Source organism: Pleurodeles waltl, chromosome 1_1, assembly GCF_031143425.1.
Source record: "Pleurodeles waltl isolate 20211129_DDA chromosome 1_1, aPleWal1.hap1.20221129, whole genome shotgun sequence".
Taxonomy (NCBI): domain Eukaryota; kingdom Metazoa; phylum Chordata; class Amphibia; order Caudata; family Salamandridae; genus Pleurodeles; species Pleurodeles waltl.
The window spans coordinates 228,534,641-228,557,644 of record NC_090436.1 but is presented as its reverse complement, the minus strand read 5'-3'; the positions used below and the strand labels follow the sequence as shown (position 1 = coordinate 228,557,644).

General features: G+C 44.9%; 1 protein-coding gene across 3 annotated transcripts in view; it reads right to left on the bottom strand.

Annotated features, from left to right (window-relative positions):
* Positions 1 to 19,157, bottom strand: part of OSMR (oncostatin M receptor) — a 345,202-nt gene extending 326,045 nt beyond the window's left edge. The window contains exon 1 of one of the 3 annotated variants that reach the window (XM_069221332.1): positions 18,681 to 19,157. The gene's annotated coding sequence lies outside the window, so the exon portion shown is untranslated. The remainder of the gene's footprint in view (positions 1 to 18,680) is intronic. The other 2 variants (XM_069221326.1, XM_069221330.1) reach the window with 2 other exon arrangements.
* Between the last annotated feature and the right edge of the window lie 3,847 nt (positions 19,158 to 23,004).

Below are 23,004 nucleotides of genomic sequence, written 5' to 3'. Positions count from 1 at the left end.
AACAATCCCATCGTGGCATGGGAGCAGTGTGGCGCATAACAGAAATAATGCCAGAATATAGCACTGATTAAAAGTGTCTGACATTCCGAATCCAATGTGCTACTTTATTCTTTAGCGATATTCTGTTTTCAAAGGCGCCAAAACACAATTTAGGCCCTTCTGTAGTAAACATGGCCTTCTTGATGCGAGGGCTTATACATATAACGATCTTGGACCGGGGCGTTATTTGATTTCTCAATAGCGCTAAAGCAGTTTACACTGAACTTTGGAACACGGGACGGTATGTGTTTACAGTTAGATAATACGGCCTCTTCTCGTGGTTCGAGAGAGTTTAAAGGTAGACAGACACAAAGAAATGGGAATGAGGGGCGTAGCTCCAGGGTGCGTGTTACACCCCCTAATAAATGTATTTTGTGATAAATATTTTGTGATAATAGTTCAGTAGGGTATATGGTGAGGGGTCGGATTTCACCAGGAATTTGTGCTCACACAGTAAAAAACGCACCCACACACTCTCTCTCTCTCTGGAAAGACTTTAAAATTTTTAGTTATTCACAAAATAATGTGCTTTCTCTCACTTAGCACCCCTACTAGTCCGCAATTTCCTAAGCCACTCTCATGCACCCTGCTTGTAGTAAAATGAATTTTAGCATCATGTGCTGGCGTGATTGTTGGGAAATCTGAAGCTCACACCCTACTCATCTTACTGACCAAGATACGCCCCTGAGAGAGATGTTTAAAGAGAGAGCTAAAGGAATGTATGATGGAACATCGCATGTGGGAACCACGCATGACTGAACAACGCGGTCTGAACAACAACCGCGTTGTTACCGCAAATACCTTTACCACGCATGCCTTTACAACGATTTTTCATTCTAAAAGCATGCCTAGTAAAGGCATGTGTGGGAACGGCATGTGTGGTTCTAGCATGCCACCCCCCCTACCTGCCCTAAGGCCCAAAAGTACCCCACCCCTAATACTAAAACTACCCCGACCTCCCAACCCCCGCCCCTAAAACCAAAAGTACCCCAACACCCCCCACCCACCCTGAGCCCTAAAACCTTCTCCGACCCCACACCCACCCTAAAAACGGCCGACCTCCCACCCGCCCCCCCAAAAAACTAACCCTACCCCACCCCTAAAAACAAACTTCCCCGATCCCCCACCCTGCCCCTAAAAACAAAACAAACCCGACCCCGCCACCCCACCCCTAAAAACAAAACTACCTCGATAGCCCCACCCACCCTGAGCCCTAAAACCTTCCCTGACATCCCCACCCACCCTAAAAACCAAACTACCCCGTACCCCCACCCACCCTAAAAACAACCGCCCCCACCCTTGCCCCTAAAAACAAAACTAACCTGACCCCTCAACCCACCCTTAAAAACAAAACTACCCCGACCCCCCACCACACCCCTAAACACAAAACTACCCCAACTACCCCAGCCACCCAGTGCCCTAAAACCTTCCTCTACCCCCACCCACCCTAAAAAACACAAACCCCCTCACCCCACCCCTAAAAAACAAAACTACCCTGATCCTCCCACCCCGCCCCTAAAAACCAAACTACTCAACCCCCCGCACTCCTGCCGCTAAAACCAAAATTACCCCGATACCCCACCCTGAGCCCTTAAACCTTCTCCGACCCCCAACCGCCCTAAAAACAACTGACCCCCATCCACCCCTAAAAACCAAACTAACCCAGCCCCCCCCACCTTCCCCTAAAAACCAAACTACCCCGACCGTCGCCCCCAGCCCTAAAAACAAAACTACCCTGATAACCCCACTCACCCTGAGCCCTAAAACCTTCCCCGACCACCCCCACTGCCCTAAAAACAACCAACCTCCCCACCCGCCCCTAAAAACAGAACTACTCCGATCCCTTCACCTCCGCTACAAGCCCTTAATGCACCCTTACCCCTAAAAACTAACCCTGGCTCAGCCCCACTTACCTGACCGCATCCTCTCTTGATCCACTCTGCCTTTTTCTCTGCCTTAACCATGCATATGCGTAGTTCAGCACATGCATAGTTAAGGCAGAGAAAAAGGCAGTCGTTGTTGCTGCAAACGTGGTTATGCTTGCGATGTAAACTTAATCGTAGTTAGGGAGTCATTGTTCAGGGCATTTCCCGAGCTGAATGTATGATGGAACAACGTATGCGAGAACCACGCACGGATTCCTGAACAATGTGGTCGGAACAACGACTGCATTGTTACCACGAATGCCTTTACCACGCATGCCTCTACAACTATTTTTTGCTGTAAAAGCATGCTTGGTAAAGGCATGTGTGCGAACGACATGTGTGGTTCTAGCATGCCAAAGGACGTTTCCCGAGTTAATGTACTTGAGAGGGTGAGAAAGCCAAAGCAGAGAAGGTGAGTTAAAATTCTATAGGTGTGTCAGAGAAAGTGCCAGAGAAATCAGAGAAAGAGGGGGCAATACTAGATCAAAAGAGGCAGAAAGTGAGAGATAGCAAGAAAGAATACAGTGAGAGGTGTGACAGGGGTACACAGAGTCAGATGGGAGGTGTCAAGATGAGGTACGAACCAATGGTGAGGTAAATTTGGAGTGTAAGTAGTGAGAAGGAAAGACATGATGATCAGTAAAAAATAGGTAGTTATACAGATGTAAGGAAGAGACAGAAACGAGTTAGCTAGAGATGAGGTAGAAAGTGCTGAAGCAGTGAGAGGGCAGAGAGAGGTCAGACATAGAGTGGAACAGAAAGAAAGAAAGCAGTAGAAAAATGAAAAGAAATAGGTTAGTTTGAGAGAGGTGAACTAGATGAGGATCTAGAGAGAGGGGACGCAGAGCAGCAGTGCTTAATTTGTGCTTGTTGTTTCCGGTGCGGAGCACTGGCACTTATTTGTGAGGGCCTGTGCTTAATTTTCTGCCGCAGGCATTTGGTGCGAGCAAAAGATATATTTGGGAAAGAAAGAGAAAGAGAAAAACGAAAAAGCGTCACAAAGGGAAGAGAGCAGAAAGCTGCAGGAGTGAGCTGAAAGGGCAGGGAGTGGTTTTAAATGGATTGAAGAGGCCCGAGATGGCTTCAGGATTACGCTGCCTCAGTATTCCGTGTTCGCACATTGCACATGCATGCCCAATTGTCAAATAAATAATCCGTTTTTATGGATATTGTTATTTTGCTAACAAATTGACAATAAACATGCTGTCTGATGCACACCGTTATTATATTATTGGTCCCTGACCTCTGGTTGCTCCTTTCTTTTAAAAGGGAGACCTGGACAATTTCCTACTTTTCCTACTCTTTGAAACAGCTCCAGAAAAGGATGTACTGAATTGTTTCACCAGCTTCATTTTGTTGTGATTTCCAACAACAATAGATTCGTGGTTTGGCACAAATGCGAGTCAGGAGTCAGGTATCTTGCAGTGTTAAAAGTTTCCAAATAGATGGGAGATGGGACGAAGCCTGTCTTTCTTAAACCTAGTAGTATGTCATCTTGCTCAACAATCTGCTAAAACACATTGTGGAGACCTAGCTATTCCTGCTGCCAATCTCAAGCTTGCAAGGGGCATATCATCCCCTCTTTGCTACACGTCAGATTGCCTATTAATTCTCTTGCATGTTCAAATGGCCAATAGTCGTGTGAAGATTCATAAGCTCACTATTGCTCATCTTGATCTTGCCTAAGCAGGAAACATCAGTTGATTTATTTTCATTGTCATCCCTTCCTATCCACCTAATGTTATTACACAGTGTGTAATAACTTGATACCAAGCAAAGATTGGTAAAAAAATACTTATTGCGGTGTACAATCAGCTGATGTTTAAGATTTCTAAAGTAGTATTCCGTCATACTATGTCTGACACATGGTTCATCCACTATTGTTTCCCTGGTGTTTCTACATGGTGGGCAAATTCTACCTCATAGTTCTGGTCAGTTCCATTTAAAATCTGTTAGTTCAAAGTCTTGTTCAGTCTTCTCCATTAGCGGGAAAGCAAGGCTCTACAGGTAGGGGTAGTTTGTTCCTTCCACTCAGATACTCAGATCTCCAGCTACTCTCCCTTTTCAGTCCTTCCCTTCCTCTTACCACTCCCATCCCCATGTTACTTCCCTTCCACACTCGCCAGCAATGCCACTTGTGGGCAGTCAGTGCACGGTTCAGATCATCAGCAGCTCTATGTGGGAATTCTTATGAGGAATTTTATACTGGAAGTGTTCGGTTGCACCCCTTTCACAACCACAGAGTCCTGGATACCGGTCCCCTTGTTCTGCTCTTTTCTGAGAGTAAGATGTTGCAACATTATGAGGAGGCAGGGTTGCTCAAACCACCAGACCAGTCTGCCCTTTCTCAGTCTTTGAAATACTCACCACACCAGTTTCCACCAGAAACAAACCTCCCGCCTCACCTATACATGCTCCCTCACCTGATGCAGAAGTCACCCTAAAATAAATATTAAGTCGCCCTCTAAATAGTCTTTGTAGCCCTTAGGATGGGGTGCCTTGTATACAAAAATGGGACAAGTAGAAATGTAATGCTGGTATGTCCTTTCAGTGATGCCCCCCCAAAAGCTATTTTCACTGTGAAAGGCTCTGACTGTCCTATCAGGAAAACCAAATTTCAATTTAATTCATTAACTTTGCTATCTTGGGTTTCGGAGAAGCTGGAATAATGGTTCAGTCATTATTTTTACTATTTATTAAAAATCCAATTCAATGGTGAAGTTAATTTTTGGGGAGCGTAGCCGAGCAAGATACCCATCAGGGGATGAACTTTCAGAGCTGTCAGCCCCATTTAAATCTTGCTTCATTCATGTATCCTAAGTGAAAATACTCAGTTTCCAGCTGGATGCTAAAGCCCCCCTACCACTTGGGTAGTGGAGGAGAGCAGAAATCAGGCAGGGGCTAGTGGAAGAAACAGAGCCAAAGGAATGAGTTGCCTCCAGCACAGCTGTGAAGAAGCCCTCACAGAAGAGAAGCTGGAGCGACAACCACCTGAAGGGGAGCTGACTCTACACGGAGCGGCAGTCTATTACTGGGGGAGTCCTGGAAGACTGCTGGGCCCCTCGTGGAGAACCTGGAAGGCCCCGAGGTTGCTCCACGGGTACGGCTGCATCGCAGGAAGGCCTGGATCAGCCAGCACGGCATTGGACAGCAGCGACTGGAAGACACCCCATGAGTGATGGTGCAGGGTGGGGCTGCACATACCTGCCATTACAGCCCTTCGAGAGAGTGCTCCAGAAGGCATCACTGGCAGGGAGATTGTGTCTCCAGGAGTCGTAAGAACCAGAGGTGCTGGTGCCAAAGGACAGTGAGCAGGACTGGAGCCCTTAGGCTTGAGTGACCACCTAAATGGAGGCCTGACAGTGGCGTGGCATTACGGAGAGCAGAGTTGAACTGCCTGCCTGCGAGGATTGAGGGAACATGAGGAACACTGCAGCGACCACCACCATTTGAAGGAGAGGGGAGATCTGCCTTCTTGCCTCCCATTCCTCAGCCCTCCCACCCCAGAGATGACTGAGCTCTTGGTGCGACTGCCTGACATTTGAGGATTGAGCAGCAGGGGTGAACAGGGTGACAGCGTGCTGAGTTACTGTGAAGGGTAGTGTGCCCTTTGTATCAGTCTTGGGATATCTTTTGACTGGCCTTGCCTTGTCAGTGCCAATGTTGTTCCTGGCTGGTGGAGGCTGTAGGACCAATGGGCAGACACTGTGCTTTGAACTCTGAGATAACATAGGCAAGGACAGAAGCATGAAACCCCAACAAAACAATACTTTATGCAATACGCTACAGCACACCCACAGATGCCCATCAGAAAGAAAGACAGATCCCCAATGTGAACAATGCGCTGAGGAGGAGACTGGGAAACCTACCAGAGCAGACCTGCTGGAGGTCATCCACAGGTTGCGCATCACCCTGGAGGTAAAAATAGAGGCTGTCTCGATCAATGTGAACCTGCTGAGGACCGGTCTGCGAAAAGTGGTGGAATGGGTGTATACAGTGGAAGAATCAGTCTCAGACCTCTTCTGGAGGTCTAAACTCTAAAAATACAGCTGCCAAAACTAATCGCAGCAGCACAAGTATTGGAAGATAGAGCAGAGGATGCAGAGAACTGTTCACGCCATAAGAATTTGTGCTTTGTTGGCTTCCTGGTGCAGGTAGAGGGGAGTAATGCAGAGGGCTTGGATCCAAAATTTGCTGTGGCCCGAAGGACTGACAAATTGTATGCTGTGGTGCACACTGGGTGTCCAACTTCCTCAAGGGGCACTCTCGTAAGCCCTGAGAGCCCAAATACCACAACTAGATACTAGCAGCAGCCAGAGGCATGCTCAACACCCCATTTGAAAAACATGCCCTCTCTATCTTCCCTGACTATGTCCACAAGGCCCAAGCTCAAGGGTAGTTGTATGCTGAGGTGAAACAGAAGTTCAAAGCCATGGACCTAATGTATATATTGTTTTTTCTGGCTCACCTGAAAGTTATAGTGCAGAGTCAGAACAACTTTTACGAGGCGTCAGAGGAGGTATGGGCTTGGCAGGAGATGCTGGAGCAGCTCTCCCTCAGTCGTTGGACTTAGAGTGAAGGGAGGCATGGCATGGACGGAGCTGGTGTGTTGGCCAGGTGCCCGAAGGGCTCCCTTCCAGAAGATGAGCAGAGTTACGATCCAGGAGTTTGGCACAATGGCCAGGATTGACAATTCAGAGGCAGGTAGCCTGGACTCGAAGGAGGGCAGCCTGGCCCCTGAGACATGAGAGACTGGGGCGACCAGGCATCAAGCCACCCATCCAGGCTTTCGGGCTAGGTCCTGAGGTTGCTCGGCCCTTGAACTGTGAGGGGAAACGAAAGGAAAGTGAATATTGCTGGGGCATGGAACTCCCAATACAGGATTGCATCCTAAATTCAGATGAGGTGGGAAACATTGAGCAGAACTGGTCAGAGCGCTCCAGCTGCAGCCGCTAAAGGAGTGTGCCGGTGACTTCGCTGCTGCCTCCGATGGACTGGCCGGCGGAGTTGTGCTAGCCAGGGCTGTCCTTTTTTGGGGCCAGTTCGGACTGGTCACTACTGTCTGTGAATACATGCACATTTGAGTTTAAACTTTTGTTCTTTGTGTGGCTCTATTGTTGTAAATAGTTACTAATCTTGTGTATGGGGGCCTTGGGGAGGGAAATGTGTGCACGATTGCCCATCAAGATGAGATTGTTGGTGTTACACCTGGGCAGTCCTAAAGTTGGGGGGATGTTGCCCTTTGGGAATGTGGGGGTACCAGGAAGGCAAGGCACACTTGATGGGGAAGTTACGTGGACAACGATGAGTGTTTGTAAGTACACTGCACCAGACATAGATGATGGACTGGGTGGAAACATCCTGCCCCACAATGGGAGCCCCCAAAAGGGGAATGCTATATGGGCTACTTTTTTCCTATGACCAGAACACTAGACACCTGGTATGTATGGGGACTGAATGATTATCATAAGTGCTATAGAAAATATTCCTATCTCTGTAGATGCAAAGTGCAAATCTCAATGCTACAGGAGACCATTTTGTTCTGAGCAGAGGCGACGAAGTTTGGGAAAAGGTGGAGAGGCGATATGTATGGAGCCACGTACTCTAACTATGTGAAAGGGCTGGTGACCTGGATAGTTGCAAGGGTCCCATTCATGGAACAAGCGGTCATGACTGACCTCATGGGCAGGTATGTAATGGTGGTGGGGGGGTCTTGGGTGGCTTTTATACCTGCTTGGTCAATATCTATGCTCCTAATGTGGACAACAAAGATTTCTTCCCTGACTCATGCGAGCTAATGCTCTCTACATAGAGATGCCCCTCATTTGGGCAGGCAACTTTAACTCTGGTTGAGACTGGCGGATGGAAACCATCCCTTGAGGTCGGGTCATAATCAACATAAAGGGCCCTGGGGGCTGCAAAGGAAGACCTCTACCTGATGGATATTTGGAGGCATCAGCACTCAGAGGAGCACGCTTATTCTCATTACTCCCATGTCCAAGGAGGCTATAGATGGATAGGCTATGCACTTGTGCGAAGTGTAGATGTCTATGGGTCCATGGCATAGCTCATTGGTATCTTTCTGATCATTCCCCATTGTTGGTGATGCTGCAGCCTGAGTGGCATATGCCTAGGATCCCACTGTGGTGGCTTCCAGTGGCGGCCCTGGCGGATGAGGCCTTTCGGAACAATATACAGGAATATAGAGCTTCCTTCTTCAAACATAATCTGGAAAGGCGGGCAGTAGGGTGATGAAATGGGAGACCTACAAGGTGGAACTGAGAAGAGAGTGTATGGCAAAGGTATACTGGGTGCATCAGCAGCTTGAACATGAGTTAACCAATCTGAACACCAGCAAGCATGATTGGAAAAGTATACCAGCACATGCTATAGGTATCTCCTCATTTGTGAAGGTGTCAAGTCTGGGAGGTTACTCGCATGGCTCCTGAAACAACCCTAATTCTCACATCTTGTCCCTGCATGGACCTGATGGCTCTAATATAGTGAGACTGTGATAAGATCAATGGTGCCTGCTCACAGTACCTGCAGCTGGGGTTTGCACAGACCCATAGCATTGCACACTAAAACTTGGACTGCTGTTTGGCTGAGTCACACTTTCCGAAGCTCTCAAGGAACAATGTCAGGCATTGGACAAACACCTAGAATAAGTGGAGCTGAAAGGGGCACTTGCTGGGGCACCCCGAAGTAAGATGCTGGGGATGGATGGGTACCTGGCAGAATTGTATTAGGCATTGCCCTCCACGGTTTTAGAGACACTGCTCGAGGTCCTTATGAAAGCCAGGAGTCTGAAAGTACTCCCCCATACCAGAGGCAACAATGGTCCTGATTCCCAAAGAGGGAAAGGATCTGCAAGATCTATCCTCCTATTGACCTCTCTCAGGCTCAAAACAGACTTTAAGCCACAGTGCAAGGTCCTAGCTACTAGATTGCTGGGGTGATTGGGACATTAGTGCACCCGGATTGGACAGGATTTATTCCCAGACATAGCACAATATTTAATATCCAGTGCCTCAACCATGTGCTGCATATGCTTGAAACCTCAGAGAAGGACTACTCACTGGCAGAATTGTACCTGAAGCATGTATTTGATACAATCGTCTGGCAGTATATGTGGGCGCTACTGGTGGTCATGCACTTTTGTCCTGTCTTCACCCAATGGGTGCAGCTGCTATACATACAGAACGAATGGCCAGGGTGCGTACAGGAGTGTGCGCCTCATCATCTGTGGAGGCTGAGTACAGAGAAAAGACAGGACTCCCCCCATATCTATTGTACTATAGGCTTTGGTGGTGGAGCCAGTAGATGCTGGCTGCAAATGCAGCTGGGTCCCTGAGGAATCTGCCTGGAAAGTGTCTTCCATGTGGTGTCAATGTGTGCTGACACCCTGATGACACCCTGATCTATCAAAAGGATCCAGGAAACACAATGCCCCGTTTCCTGCAGGAGATGGGAGACTTCTCTGAAATGTCCAGACTGACAAAGAACAGAACAAAAAGAACTCCTGTATCTTATACACTTAACAGCAGGGGTATGGCAAAGAGTGGTAAGCAAGGCACTCTAAAGAGTCCCATTTGCATATGATATGCCCCTTTGGGTGCTGAAACCGTTTGTTGCTCTGGGTTGGGATAGGACGTGCAGGAAACTGAGGGAGGGGGTGTGAGAGGGTGGGAGACCTTTATTTATTTCATTTAAATGACAGATTTTTCTCGTTGGCCAGGTCCAGGAATTGTTTCAGGTGGGATCAGGGCTGTTTTGTCACTATGTGAGGCTGGCATGTGTCCCAGACAAGCCACAAGAACATAATGTGGCAGGCAGATGATGGAGCTCACTGTGTGCATGCGACTGGTGACACACTTGCAGTCAGTGTTGGTGCTGGATGGCGGGCGTTTCATGGACAGAACTAGGGCTCGGAGAAAGTTGATTGCCTTGAGGTGATCACTGAGGCAGAGTGGAGGAGAGCATGTGAGCAGGCCTGGTAAGTTTACCGGAATGCCAGGTTTGAACTCATACAGTTGCACTATCTACACAGAACCTACCTGATGTTGGTCAAGCTGACATGGCCATACCCTGATAGTCCGGTGAGTTATGGCAGATGTAGGCCCCTCTCTGCCGATTACCTACACGACATGGTCCTGCCCACTGCTAGTGAAATACTGGCAGCTAGTGCTGGCAACACTGATGCACTTTGTGGAGGTGAGAGTGTAGGGATCTATAAAGCTGTGTTGGATGGGAGTGGTGCCTTGCAGGGAACAGCTCCGGATGCAAATGCAACTGTAAGATATCTGGACCCTGCTGGTGGCATCTACTGGAGGAAATCCTCACCTCTAAATGCTGTCCTGGGAGCCTTACCTGTGTCCACAAGGACTTATTCTGAGATCTCTGAAAAGTTGGGACGTAGGAAAAATCTGGAATTCTAGACCCCCAGAGGACTGGTAGCAACTACTCAAGTCAGTCTGCCCAAATTATGATTTCGCCGAATAAGAAGATAACATTGGTCCTGCTCAGAGCTTTTTTGTCACCTGAAAGTCCCTGGTCTTGATGGCAAGCCTATCCCACTTTGGTGCAACCTTCTCATCTACAGTCTTCTGCCTTGGTCTGCTGGATGAATCTGAGCTCCAAAAAAGGTTGATGGTAGAAATGTTGACCAAGTGAAGGAACTAAAATTATTCAACCTAGGCATTCGACTTTTCCCACTCTTAGGTTTTCCTGCCATAACCAACGGCTTCAGCAGAACTTCACTCAACCTCACTCATCATGTATCCGATTAAGAAGGGACTTTACAAGATAAGCCTGCTACCTTGCCCACTGGAGGATTCTGAATTCCATTTCAGAGACTAAGTGAGAAGATAAAAGCTTTACCCGGGGCAAACCTGCTTGCGTATCTGACTTGCACCCCATCGTAGATGGCCTGAAAATACACCTAGGTCCCACTCACACCTTTTCTTAGCACCTTTCCACTTAAATCTTTAAAAATTCATAACTCTGATTTCCCGTTATTATATTTTCTCGTTGTTTTGGTGTCATTTCATTTAATAATTAAAAGTGTCTCTATCTTTATAAACTGGAGTAGGATTTTGTATTGTGTTGTGTTTTTTTCCCCTTTTTTTTACCACTGTTTTCATGCTTATAAATGCTCTACACATTTTCTCTGAGTTGAGCCTGTCTGCTCTGTGCCATGGCTACCAGGACTTGAGCTCAGCTTTAAATTTCTGAAATCTTGGACCGGACCTAACAGGTTAGTGACTTTGTAGTAGACTACCATAAACCCTGATTAATAATTCACTTTCTTACATATATAGTGCTTTCCATTCTCTTTTCCCTTAATCCAATTACCCATACTAACACCCAAAAAAATGAACTGGGAAGGATAAGTACAGCGATATAAAGTAATACAAAAAGTTTGACTAACCAGTGATGCTTTAAGTATACAAAAAAAAAAAAGCCAGCGAAATACAATCAATATTGCGTGTGCATTTGTTTACCATCGGGCCATTACAAGGGAATAGCATTTGCATATCATGAACCAACGCCTACTATGGAGAGCACTTCACTAGACCGACCCATGATAAGCATTCACAAGTTTGATTCCTTAACTGTCCAAAGAACACTCAGTATAGTATCAGTCTGTTTACCACTCAATTCCTCAGAGAAGAGAAACAGATGATCTTGTATTCCTCTTGTTAGGAATGCTGGGTAAAATTTTTGTTCTAGACCGCAGAATGGTAATGTGAATCTCCCTACACCGTGCTAAAAAACAGGCGAACGGCAGGCGCTAATTTTACAGCGATCCATTCACTGCTGCAACATTTCCCATTTCCACGATCCACAAGTAATTTGTGCATTGTCTGTATAGGTTTTCTGCCAGCAATCAGAACAGTCAGTGCATGAATTGACAGCAGCCAATTTTAATGGTTCTAACACATGACCCAATTCTGACTGGGTGAAATGGTTTGTGGTTTAGACAAATCAGGATCTCTTTATCATACCTGGCAGTCAAGATGACAGAACACAGACATTTTCTCTGTTCAGATTAGAATTATGCTTTTTTTCTATTTTGTGTCTGGAGCTCATATTGGTCCTTTGATATTAAAAAATTTCTGCAGCTGAACTTAAAAAAAACAAAGGTGTATGTCACCAGCTTTACTTTTGGGGACATCTTTTTGCCAGTGGTGGATGGTGACATTTGAAAGTGGTGGGGCGTAAAAGTTGGGTATGTCTTTTATGCAGCAATCAAAGCAAACAAGCTTGATGGAGAAAACTGGGACTTATGTGGGTCCTCCCCTGAAGAAATTTTGAAAAAACATTGGCAAATGGTGCATTTTAAGGCACATTTTAATTGTAAACGTGTAGTCTTGAAATATTTGAAAACAATAACAACTGCCTGATATCTTACTGCATTAATAAAACGGTTGCCATAGTGTGCAAATTGTACAGTGCAACAACTTCAGGTCCTTTAAAGTGTGTGCTTGCCCAGGGTTTTGCACTGCGTGAGGCATCAACTTTGAAAGAAAATACTCTAACCAGCCATGGAGAAGGACCAACAGCTGCTGGCTGTGTGAGAAACTCCCACTGCCTTCAGCCTCAGCACCAGTGCTCTCAAACATGCCCCTCATAAACACCTGGTGCAACTCAGTTCCAAATATGCACTATACAAACGTAGTAAAATGCACAAACAAAGCACAAAACCACAACATGATGTAAATAGGTAACATTCTTAGGGGATGCAAGAGTAAGTAAAACATGTGAAATAGAAACAGAAACTAGGGCCCATATTTATACTTTTTGACGCAAACCAGCGCCGGCGCTGGTATGCGTGAAAACTTTTACCGCCGGCTATCGCCATTACTATGCGCCATGTGGGTGCCTTATTTAAGGAATGACGTTAGCCGGTGCTGCGGACTGGTCAGAGTTAAAAAAATGACTCAAACCAGGCAGCGCCGGCAGAGGGGAAAATGGGGGTTGTGCGTCAAAAAATGGTGCAAGTCAGGTTTGAGGCAAAAATCATGCCTCAAGCCGGACTTGTGCCATTTTTTTGTTTACACACAAACCCCATTGAAAAGACTCCTGTCTTAGCAAAGACAGGAGTCATGCCCCCTTGCCCAATGGCCATGCCCAGGGGACTTCTGTCCCCTAGGCATGACTATTGGGCCTAGTGGCATGTATTGGGGCCCAAAATACCCCCCCATGCCACTTTAAAAAAATAACAAATATATACTTACCTCAACTTACTTGTACTTACCATCCATGGGTGTCCTCCAGGGGTGGGTGAGGGTGGCAGGGGGTGTCCCTGGGGGAAGGGAAGGGCACCTCTGGACTCCTTCCATGGACCATGGAAGTGAGCCCACAGATCTCTTAACGCCTGCCCTGACCCAGGCGTTAAAAAATGGCGCACATCAGGCTGTGCGCCGTTTTTTAAGGCCCGAAATCTCCTGTGCGTCAAAATGACACGGGAGTATAAATAAGGCGCACAGGCCTTAAAGTCATTTTTGGGGCGGGAACGCCTACCTTACATGTCACTAACGCAAGGCAGTTTCCCGCATCCAAAAAATGACTCACACAGAGGAATTTTGACGTCCGCGGGCTCGGGCATCAAAGTTTAAATATGGGGCAAGGTTTGCGCCGAATGTACGTCAAAAAACTTGACACACATTCGGCGCAAACAGAGTATAAATATGCCCCTAAATGACTGACAAGCATTACCTTAGTGTCTTCAACATATGTTGTTTGGAAATCAATCAGAATTTTGGGAATTAAAGAAAGGGCATGATTATTGGGCCTGACATGGACCTGTTTCAATGTCTGTTTTAGCACCATATGACAGAGCCAGAATTATGCAACCACAAACATCTAGCATGCTACAGTGTCCATCTTTAAAATTAAAACATGTCCAAAGTAAAGATAGCCTATTCTAGATCATTGTGCCTATCAACCTAAATAAATCAGGACCTGAACAAGCACCAAGTATGTGTGCCATGTATGTAAGTATGCATACTCATAACATTTGCTAGCTTTTGACATTTTTCTGGTATCCACAAATCAGGACACTATGTGCACATATTTGTCCATTTATGATTGACTCTCAAAAGCTGAGGATATTTGGATCAACTTCACCATTGAGCAAAAGCCCTGCAAGACTTTTCAAGCAACTTAGTTGGAGACCTACAGCCACAGCAACAGCCTAGGGTGTCACAGTGGAGGAGGCAAACATGACCATGCATCTCAGCACAATATACCTAATACATTTTAGCACTTGCACCATTACTAATAACAAAGCACTGAATCTCACTTACTGCACTCACACCCAATCCTACCCTGTGACGAATGGGAAAGGGTGGGATCTATGCCTGTAAATGGCGTATGTCCTCATGCAGGGATGCTGCCTGCAACTCCTGAAACCGTGACACCAGTAGTGTCACTGGTCTACAGTGGATATCACCAAAGACTCCCATGGCACTGAAAGGCCTTAGAATGCATCACATTGCAGAAAGTTGATTTACTGCCTCGCTTCCAGCTTCCTATTCAGAGCGACATGGGAAAGCAGCCTGGGACAGGCAACCCAGGCTTAAACACATCGATTTATTTAGAGATTCGATCTGAGATTGTATCTCTAAATAAATTGATGTATTTTTGCAGAAAAGATGTAGGAACTTCCAAGGGGCACAGCCCCGTAACCCTAACACATAAACTGCCACTACTTTTTGCCCAACCCTACTTGTTAGAGCTCATGTGAAAGGTGTTGCTACAACTCAATGGCACAGTCAGCAAGGACATGATTTAGGAGGCACCAGGGGCAATCACCTGACAAACAATGTTGTGTGGGCTACTTTCCAACTCATGTATTCTAACCACTTTCACTGGTATTCTCATAAAAGCAAGAATGCCTTTATTTGTTAGTAGTTCTATCAGTTTACTGGATTTGTTTATTATCAAGAATCTAGCTCATTATGGAAATATTTTGCAGGCAAGAAGGTGCTTTATGCAAACTGAATTCAAAATATCTTAGCTTATGAATCAAGCTAATGTCTGCCTATCCTTTGTCAAAACCCAGCCGTGCTCCTCCTTCCCCTCTCAATCTATTCCTGCATTAGTCATCACCAGTGTTTACAAATAGCACCGACCTACAACATAACCCCAGTTTAATGACTTTCTCTAATATCTAATTTTAAACACTAAGGTCCATATTTATACTTTTTAGCGCTGCATTTGCGTCCTTTTTTGACGCAGAAACGGTGCAAACTTGCAAAATACAATAGTATTTTTCAAGTTTGCGCTGTTTTTGCGTCAAAAAGCGGCGTTAAAAAGTATAAATATGAGCCTAAGGACCTGATTCAGATTTTGGCAGACAGGTTACTCCTTCACAGCAGTGGCAGACAGCCCATCCGCCGACATCTAAACCCATTTTATCCTTTGGGATTTAGATTTTGGCAGACGGGCTATCCGTCACCGTGGTAACGGAGTAACCCGTCCGCCGAAATCTAAATCAGGCTCTAAATTATTTTTACCTTAATTGTTGCATTTTACCAACATTAGGTGCCTCAGACCAATAAGTAGGTTTGTTGTACTCTTCCCGCTCAATATACCAGATGTTTTGAGGTAGATTTGAATGAAGGGTGCCATGTGAAATGCGTTTTTTTAAACTGAATCTGCTTCTTTCTTGGCTGCCTTTCATCCGTTTTGGTTTTTCACTTGGCACTGCACTGTCTCACCAACACACAGGATTGTTGGATGAAACATTAATAGTTACAGATTAACTTCTTTCTCATCCCTACATAAAATGCCATTACCAAACCCATGAAGATGAAGAGAAACAAATGAGAGTCCTGAAGGTTCATGTAAAGGATGAAGCAGAAGTGTGGCTCATGGAGAGTAAATCAATTGTAGTATAGGTAACAATGAGGGCTATGATAAACCTTCTGAACGAAAAGAGTTCTACCATGCCATAAGCGTCGGTGTAGTATATCGGTCATACTGCAATTGATTTACTCTTCATGAGCCACACTTCTGCTTCATCCTTTTCATGAACCTTCAGGACTCCCATTTGTTTCTCTTCATCTTCATGGGCCCATATAGCTAAAGCCTTGACAAAGTCTTGAAGACGAAACACGTCTTAACACGTGTAAACAAGGATTTAAATGATCTACAAAAGTCAGGTGATATCTCTAAAGGCAGTCTTGATAATAGTTCAAGCAAGCCTTTCTTAATGATTATGCCAATTTTCAACTAGGAAAGACATAATTTGATGTAGTATTTATTATACATGTGTACATATATTTACTCAAACAAGTCTAAGCCATTATCCTGTTCGGTAGCCTACAGTTTCTCATTTTGTTATCATAAAGTTCAAGTACCAGATCTCATCCAATAAATGGAGACAGTGTTGACTGTACGCTTTGGAGTATTAAACATACTTCAACAAGAGTTCCAGTAAAGTCATACATTCATCTTGAAACTTCATAAATAACAAATATCAGTCTCAAGGTAACTGAACTGTTGTGTTGGCTATTCTTCTATTTCACATGCTTTTACTGATATTAAAAACGTTGTTTATGTAGTGCTTCATATCGATTTGTGCAGTTTGTGAGTGATCTAAATAATTAACATTATGTAAACTAAATTATACTTAATGCATTGACTTTGGAAAGGTGAAAGGTTGAATTTGTCTTGCCATAATACTGACAAAGGGCTTTCAAATTAATACAATAATGATACTAAATCTTCCGCAGGTACACAAATGTTCTGTTGGGCTGTGAATGAAGTGACACTTTTTACGGGCTACCAAGCTGGGGATGGGGTGGCTCCTGGAAACCCCCTAAACAATGAGGAAATGTTCCTGGGGTAACCCTTCTCACCTTCAATTTTTTTTATTTTTTGCGTTCACTATGCTATATTGATGGTGAGTTACAAGTATGAGTGAGCCTTGACAAACCAAAATAAATACAAATTACTGAGCAACAGGCGAACAGAGATGAAACACCAGATGTAACAATATTAAATGGGGTGCAGAAAGATACTTTGATTAGAAAAATTAGAATAAGACTGCTCTACTCAAACTGCAAGCTTTTAAAATTATGACATTATCAACCTGGATCGGGAGATACAAAGGAAAAGAAGATTTTGTTTAGATATAAGTCTTAACGAATGTTGGTGCTGATTGTGGAAAGATGAATTGGGAAAATGAAGACAGACTGTTGCTACTGGTCAGATAAAAGCAAAACTGGTTTGTATTGTGATAAAGTAGTCAAACCAAACTGATAGAAATACTTTGTGACAGATATCCACCTGTTGTGATTGGTGGAATAAGCCTCTAGTTTGATGTTTGGAACAAGAGATGCTAATGCCATTACTACAGGTCTAGTGGTATTTTGTTATCAAAGAAATCTACTTTCTCATGTGAACAGAACACACCACTTGAGTTCGTAAGTTGAAATATCTATGCATACAAGGGAGGTTATTGCTTTTGAGTTGAGACATTCATATAATTTGTATTAATCACCTTTTATGACTTATGATAGATATTACTCCTGGGGAAGGAAAGTGTAACAAATCTCGAAAAGCGTTGAGCTGATTACATGAAGGTGAAATATTAAGTGAATCATCCCTTATAGTTTATTATTGAAGAATATTCTGAAACCCGAAGAGAATTAAATAAATTCAACTCTGGATTAATTCCAAAGGCTGCATGCCTTTTTTACTTGTTTGAAAGTCTTTACAGCTATCCAAAAATACAACAACCTCAACTTATCTTGGGAAACAATTCTGAAACTGAATTGATTCTGTCTAAGCTCTCATAGGTCCTTTATGCTGCTTTCAGGGTCTTGGCCTGTAGTTGACCTGCAATTACTACCTGGGATCATGCCCATGATGCTCCAGTTCTATGCAGTGGCAGTGACCCCGTAGATTGTGATGACAGCCCTCGGACACGGCTATATTTCACAGATATCCAAAGTCTGTATACTGAATTGGGGCCCCTGAACGGTACACTTCCCCTTCGTGGCAGGGGCTGCAGGGGACTGTGTTACACCCTTAGATCTATGGACACTTTTCTGCTTCTAGCACTGCTTTAACTGGGATACCATTGTTCTCCCATCAACTTTCCAATCGATTTTGAGTTCATTGATTCCCTCTAAACTGGATGGCATCTATTTGCCCCTCACCCTGGCTGCTGCAATTAATGAACACAATTATTGGTTTAACAATTCAGTTTTTACTGATCTATTTCCAAACATTAGCTCCCTTGGTTTTTCTGCTCCCCCCTCCCCACCATTCGTGGCACCTCCTTTATTAAAAAAGTGAAATCATGGCACCTTTTCTTATATTTTGCATACATTTTAATTTAGGGGTATTTGAAGCTGTTCTGTATCTCTAATAAAAAACTAAAATAGAAATGATGAACTGGAGTTAGTAACACAGTACAATGGTAAACTTAAACCAATCACAAAAATAAAAGCAATACAAGTGAAAAGCGAACTTCCACTTTAGATTTACCCCTACCTTAGTAGTTCCCGGTTTGTAAAAACTGCAACAAGAAAAATACGTCCTACTTACAGTAAAACTTGTATAGACTGTGAGACTGGCAGGCAGCTTTCCAAAATCTCACAAAGATGCACTTCAGATAATATTTCATATTGCCTGGCTAGTTATCACTGCCAGTGTAGCGTATAACAACACCGGGCGTTCAACCTGCCCTGTACTCACTGGACTTGGACAGCTGCCTCCTCTGTTCAGCCCTTCCTGAAACATCCACCGTGTTCAAACATCAGAGGAAAGACGGGCACCAAACAGCAAGGTCTTCATCAGCTCCACTTTCAGATCCGGGGTCGTCCAGCTCATCCCAACCTGCAGGTCACGTAAGCTAAAAGGTCAGAGGGCACGAACCACCCCTGCCCGAAGACGCATTAAATACTGTCGCTCGCCTTCCCATTCTCAGCGTTCAGGCTGCTCTGTGATTCAGTCAGAATAACGTGGGCTGGAGTTACTGGCAACGAGGGATTTAGACAGGGGTGGTGGGTGGGCGGACTGCGGGGTTTTCATATCCCAGCAGAAGTTTGTGAGTGTAGGCATAATTATACATCAGCACCGCAGCTGAATCTGAGTAAGTCCAAAACAAACCCTCCGGCGCACATACGCAGCCCTGAGAAGGCTGCGACTGGTGCGCTGGTCTCCGGAGGAACCAAGTTATGTTCGAGGCGTGTTCCTGTCAGTGACACTCTCCTCGCGGGAAAGCGAAAGGAGAAAGTGAACAGTCCTACGGGGAAAACCTTTTAGTTAACAACATTTCTGTTTACCTTTCTAATAGGCACGTACTCTCTCGCCTCCATTGCTTAATTTGTGCTTGTTGTTTCCGGTGCAGAGCACCGGCACTTATATTTGTGGTCCGACACTTATATTTGAGGGCCGGCACTTATTTTTATGCCTCAAGCATTTTCTGCGAGCAAAAGACACACATGGGGAAGACGAAGGAAGAGAAAAACGAAAAAGCATGACAATGGGAGAAAGCAGAAAGCTGCAAGAGTGAGCTGGAGGGGCAGGGAGTGGCTGTAAATGGATTAAAGAGGCCCGAGATGGCTTCAGAATTACGCTGTCTCAGTATTCCGTGTTCGCACATTTATTTGCAGCGGCTGTGTGTTTAAGAGGAGGGCTTTGGGCATAGGGAGACCACCCGTCCGTAATTTTCACGGACTATCAGTAATTTCGCCCTGCCGTCCTGTCCGTTGTCGGCGATGTAAGGCTTAACGGAGGGCATTTGTCCGTAATTTTAGCCATTCACCTAAAGGACAAAATTTAATTAGGAGAGGTAAGTTTAATCAGCTGGATGGAAAGGCAGGGAGTCTCCTGTTCTGTGAGAGAAGGAGGGGCAGACAGATAAGAAAAGTCCTTCTTGCCAGGGTGTCCCCTTCCCTAAAGAAATGCAAATGTGTGCAACTGGTAAATCTGCAAATATAAAGGGCTTGGAAACCTGTATTGACTTTATTCAAAGGAGTCACTTGAAGCTTTCTGATGACAGAGATATTTTCTTTTTGAGAGGTACTGTAAGTGTGTTCCATGGTGATCTGTTGGGTGTGTGGTTTTATTGGACTGATATAAAAAATGTTAGTACTAGGTATAAACTGCATATTATTCAAATCTGTATTTTAGAAAGACTTTTTTTATTTTACCAAAATGTATTTACACATTTTGTAGCAACCTATATTATGATGTGTCTAATGCATGTTTAAAATAAGGACTTACACATTCACCGTTCTTTCAGAGACCTCAGTACCTCATAGTACTAACAAACATTGGCAAAGCCAATAGGTCTTGTCTACGCAAGAGTTTGTGGCTTTGCCAATGTTTTTTAGCCATGTTATTCACCAAAGTGGCTGCTGTCCAGCATGGCTAAAAGTTAGTAGCATAGTGGTGTGGAGTGGAGTAGAGTGGCATAGAGCACAGTGGTGCAGATTAGAGTACAGTGGGGTACAGTGCAGTTGTTTAGAGAGCATTGGCGTAGCATGCAGTGGTTTAGAGTGCAATGGCATGGAGTGGCGTGGGACACAGTAGAGTGGCATAGAGTGCAGTAGAGTAGAGTGGCCTACACTAGAGTGGCATAGAGTGCAGTGGCGTAGAGTGGTGCAGAGTGGAGTAGTGTAAAGTGGCGCAGTGCAGAGTAGAGTATAGTGATGTAGAGTGCAGTGGTATAGAGTGGAGTGATGCAGAGTAGAGTGGCATAGAGTGCATTAGTACAGAGTAGAGTGGTGTAGAATACAGTGTCAGAGAGTGCAATGTTGCAGAGTAGAGTGTCAGTGCAGTGGTGTAGAGTGGCACAGAGAGCAGTGGCGTAGAGTACAGTGGTGCAGAGTAGAGGGCAGTGGCATACAGTGCAGTTTAGAGAGCATTGGTGGAGAGTGCAGTGGCATAGAGTGGCATGGGGCAGAGTAGAGTGGCATAGAGTGAAGTGGAGTAGAGTGGCATACACTAGAGTGGCAGAGAGTGCAGTAGTGCAGAGTGGTGCAGTGACATTGAGTGCAGAGTCGACTCGCCTGGAATAGAGTGCAGTTGCGTAGACTGGTGCAAAGTTGAGTAGTGTAGAGTGGTGCAGAGTGGAGTATAATGCTGTAGAGTGCGGTGGCATAGGGTGCAGTGGCGTAGAATGCAGCAGTATAGAGTAGAGTGGTGTAGAGTAGAGTGGTGGAGAGTGTAATGTTACAGAGTAGAGTGTCAGTGCAGTGGTGTAGAGTGGCATAGAGTGATACAGACAGCAGTGGCATAGAGTACAGTGGTGCAGAGTAAAGGGCAGTGGCGTACAGTGCAGTTGTTTAGAGTGCATTGGCGTAAAGTGCAGTGGCATAGACTGGCATAGGGCAGAGTAGAGTGGCATAGAGTGCAGTGGGGTAGAGTGGAATACAATAGGGTGACAGAGAGTGCAGTAGGTTAGAGTGGTGCAGTGGCATAGAGTTCAGAGTAGACTCAAGTGGCATAGAGTGCAGTGGCATAGAGTAGTGTAGTGTGGTACAGTACAGAGCAGAGTATAATGCTGTAAAGTGCAGTGATGTAGAGTGGAGTTATGCTGAGTAGAGTAGTATAAAGTGCAGTGGAATACAGTGTATTGGTGTAGAATACAGTAGTACAGGGTAGAGTGGGGTAGAGTATAGTGGCGGCCAATGTAGTTTTGAAGAGTAGAGTGTCAGAGTGCAGTGGCATATAGTGCAGTTGTTTAGAGTGCATTGGTGTAGAGTGCATTGAAGTAGAGTGCAGTGGTTTAGAGTGCAGTGGGACAGAGTGGCATAGCGTGCAGTGACGTAGAATAGATTGTTTCAGAGTAGAGTGCATTGGCATAGAGTGGAGAGGTGTAGGGTAGAGTGCAATGGCATAGAATGCAGTGGCGTAAAGTAGATTGTTTCACAGTAGAGCGAAGTGGTATGGAGTGAAGAGGTGCAGGGTAGAGTGGAATTGCATAGAGTGGCATAGAGTGTGATGGCATAGAGTAAAGTGGTATAGAGTAGATTAGAGTGACAGACAGTGCATTGATGTAGAGTGCAGGGGTAAAGAGTTGAGTGTTACAGAGTAAAGTGCACTAGCATAGAGTGTATTAGCATAGAGTGCAGTGGCATACAGTGCAGTGTTGCAGAGTTGCATAGAGTGGAGTTGTGGAGACTAGCTTGGTGTTGCCTAGACTGGAGTGGTATAGCGGGCAGAGGCTCAGAGCACAGTGATGTACAGAGGCGTAAAGTGCATTGGCACAGAGTAGAGTGGTAAAGAGTAGAGTAGAGAGGCGTAGTGTGAAGTAGCATAGACTGCAGTGGCATAGGGTGGAGTGGTTCAGAGTAGAGAAGAGTGCAGTGTCCCACAGTGCAGTGGCATGGAGTGGTGTAAATTAGAATGATGCAGAGTAGAGTGCAGTGGTGTGGAGTGGTGCAGAGCAGAGTGGAATGGAGTATGCATGGTGTGGTAACACACTGCCATTACAGACAACACATTTTTGATTGAAATGACCATTACAGTGCACAGATATACAGTTTTTCAAATAAAACTATACAGTGCACAGACAATGATGTTTGGAAATTGCATTACCTAATGCAATGATTTGTTTCAATCATATAAAGGTATTTGTTTCCAGCACAGTTCAGAATTAACAAAATGGGCTTCATTTGTACTCCTGATTCTGATATATTCTGAAGTTTATTTAAATGTTGTCATGTGATAGAAAAAACTCTTTCCTACCCCCAGTATCCTGCAAGATTGTTGCATAAATTCTCTCACTTTGAAGTCAGAGAAAAAAAAGTAACCACTAAGTTCCCACCAAAGACAGAGCCTGACATTTACCTTGTTCTTTGAATGCACAGCAAATGTGATGAAATACGAACAAGATTTACAGGCCTGTTTACAGAAAGGTAGCACTCGGAAGGATACCGTAAATAAGGTTTGGCAAGGGAAGGGACGAACTCAAGCTGCATAGCCTAAAACAAATAAAGCCAGCATATTGAAACCAACAAAATGTGAGTTACAAACCACAAAGCCACTGGCAAGCAACGGGCAGAATGCA